The 3,234-nt window shown below is 38.8% G+C and overlaps 1 protein-coding gene across 3 annotated transcripts in view; it reads right to left on the bottom strand.

Annotated features, from left to right (window-relative positions):
* Nucleotides 1-2,720: 2,720 nt before the first annotated feature.
* Nucleotides 2,721-3,234, bottom strand: part of ESRP1 (epithelial splicing regulatory protein 1) — a 52,929-nt gene continuing 52,415 nt past the window's right edge. For all 3 annotated transcript variants that reach the window (XM_081951408.1, XM_081951409.1, XM_081951407.1), the window contains one exon: nt 2,721-3,234. This exon is cut by the window's right edge and continues 672 nt beyond it. The gene's annotated coding sequence lies outside the window, so the exon portion shown is untranslated.

Raw genomic sequence — 3,234 nt, 5'->3', positions numbered from 1 at the left:
AGGAGAAAACCATAATAGTACTGACAATTTTCAACTCCAGAGCATCTTAAGAGTACATCATTTTCCTATATGTGTGGCTTCAGATCATTAATATTTATCAAAAGGCCCCAGCTCTTAAGATGCTTTCAATCTGATGTGTACAAACAGCATGGCATTTTAAATGCAGAGGACGGGAAGGATTTGAAAGTATACTTGAAAGTATACGCACACACTGCAAGAATTACTGCTTTTGTTCTAAAAAGACATTATATTGCCAAAACTCTGCTGTAGAACTGAACAATTTCAATTAGTCTTTCCCACAAAGCCAAATTGCTCTTTATTCCATTGATGGCTTTCTATATAATGCAACTAAATTCTTCCACATCCATCCATCCATCCATCCATCTATCCATCTATCCATCTATCAATCTATCTAATCTACTCCTATCTATCTATCATCTATCTATCTATCTATCATCTATCTATCTATCATCTATCTATCTATCATCTATCTATCATCTATCTATCTATCTATCTATCTATCTATCTATCTATCTATCATCTATCATCTATGGCATTAGGTTAGGGAAAACAATGTCCCTTCTTTTGCAGCCAGTATGGAAATACAGCTTAATAAAAACAGCCTTTAGGTTAGGTAACTGGTTGATAAAGCTAGCCTACAAACAGAGCCAAAGAAATTGGAACAAAGCAGCAGGGGAATTAGATCTAGGCTGAATGCTAAGCACGCCATCTTCTGGCTGCCTGAATCCTCCGAATACAAATGTGTTTATGGAATCAATATTGAATGTTTCCTGCAACAAAGGCAACTTACCTGGAACTAAGAAAAAATAAAACAGTACTGATGTCCAGAGAATTTCACCCAGTCCCTCCTTTCTTCTGTTAACTCATATCACGGCACCCCCTTCCCAAATAAGAGTTCCTCCGATAATCCTTTTCCAAGTAACAGCATAGGTTTACATGGTTCTCCTACAATTTTGAGGCTTTCTGTGTGTGTGTGTGTGTGTATGTGTGTGTGTGTGTCCTTTTTCTCAGAGCTGTGTCTTTATCTCAGACATGCTGATGTATGTAGTACAATTTCCATACATAGAGCATACATTCTTATGAATGTAAGCAAGAGGAACTGATGATCTGGATTCTATTGGAGGAAAGGAGCAGAGGCAGAAACAATTCACTGGTATTGAGGACCTGGTCTAGAAGTGTTGGAAGAAATGCCCATCTGGGTTCAGATCCAAGTGGGGAAAAAGACACTGGAAACATGGAAGCTGCTTGGAAATATGGTTTAATGGTGGACAGGATCACTGGTTTGAGCTCCTGAACAGAAAAGGAAGATCACATGTTTCAAGACATTGGGTGAAGAAGAGAGCAAGATGCTGAAAGTCCCTGGTTTTATGCCCTCTCCGGCCTTTGATCATGAGCTTGTATTCTGATTGGCTGACACCATGGGGCCATGCAGGGGCAAGTCTGTAGGTTGTGCTTTGAGTCCAAGTTTGGTTGACCATTGCTTCTTCCCAGGTGCCCTGTGGTGAGATGGGTAAAGGGCTAATACTATCATGCCTTAATCCCATCACCCTGGAGCTGAAGGGGGAGATCTTCGTTATGTAGAATAGACTGGCTCTGGACTTTTAATGGCCCAATGACAAAGGTGGGGGCTATTAAGAGTGAGTCTGTTTCCTGCCTAAAACATGTTTGTCCATTTCTTATCCAGAGAAATATAATATTCTGCCTTTTTCAACATTTTCCAGGATATTTCATTTTTCTAGGAGAGGTGCGGGTTTTAACTTCCTACAGAAGTTATGAAGGAAAGGCTGAGATCATCAGATAAGGAAAGGTTAGGGATTTTTGATTTTGAGCTCCCTCTTCTGGACTGGCCCAGAATTAATGTCCATTATCCCAGCAGTGAGCAAGACTCCATGCCCTCCTCTTTGGCAAAGAGTATCTTTGCTCATAGGGAAAATGGATGTTGCGACCTATTCCTAATGAAAAAAAAAGTCCCCTCTCTAGATTAAAATTTTAAATGTTCCTAAAGCTGCTGCAATAAAAGATATCGTGGACACAGTAAATCAGTTGGACTGGTGAAAATGGAAAAGGTGTGGATCTGGACTCTATTCCTGATGACCACAGATACATCAGCAGCAACGCATGAGGGGTTGATTGCTGTACCCTATTTGTGCATCCTTGGGATTCCCTCTGGTGGCTTTCTATCCAAGTACTAACTACCGTAGTCTTAACCAAAGATCTGAAGAAGCTTCTTGGATGAGAAGCGAAACGGCTTCAAAGAAAAAACAGAAAGTCCAGTTGAAAAAAAGCACCTTTAGGATAGTCTTAACCGTATTTCACTTTCTGAGATCAGCCAAGGTCAGTTTGATGCTGCCACCTAGATCAGAGTTTCTCAACCGTAGCGACTTTTACATCCTGTGGCTGGCTGGGGAATTCTGGGAGTTGAAGTCCACAGGACTTAAAGTCGCCAAGGTTGAGAAACACTGACCTAGATGATAAGGATGGCAGTTAAGAAAATAAAAAAGTGTCTTATAGAATTTTGAAGAGTCATAATTTTGAATCAGTTGATGGATAGGTTGTGAGGGGGGAAAGGGATTCAGTTCTCAGTCTTTCTTAAAACAGGTCCAACTTAGATTTTTGGGGAGGAAAAAACCTAACTTGAAAGACCAACTGTTTATTTACCCACCCTACCTGCCCATGTACGGAATTCAATAATTCAGTAAACTGATTTAAAAGAGTTTAATATTTGTGGAAGACAAAACTGTAATGTGAGTCAAAGAGCATAACATTCATTCATCAGGTCTGAACAGAATCCAGCAAGAACAATTCCAATCTATTTTTACAACAGTGACATAGCCCCTGTATGTTTTTGATATACAAACTGTGTGATTTTGATAATTCATCAGGGATACCAGCAGAAAAATTGATGTAAAACATTAAAACGAGAATTTCCATATCCCAGCCCCTTACAGTGTTGTGATCTATACATTTTACTGCACACATTTTAATTCCTTTCTCCACAGGAAAGACAATGGTGAGGAGAAACTTTCTAACTGTCCAAATTTAATTTAATACTAATATTTATAAGTTATATATTGGCTTCTGGAAAGAGTATAATTGTTGAAAGATTTGTACACCATTAATAACTTCTCCTCTGTTAGATTATCTGACTAGAGGATTTTAAATATACAGTAGTCACGTGCAATATACAAATTTTTAAAGCATTACATTATTATA

This window comes from Natrix helvetica (genome assembly GCF_964273705.1).
Source record: "Natrix helvetica genome assembly, chromosome: 4".
Lineage (NCBI taxonomy): Eukaryota > Metazoa > Chordata > Lepidosauria > Squamata > Natricidae > Natrix > Natrix helvetica.
This window is presented reverse-complemented; position numbering and strand designations above follow the sequence as displayed.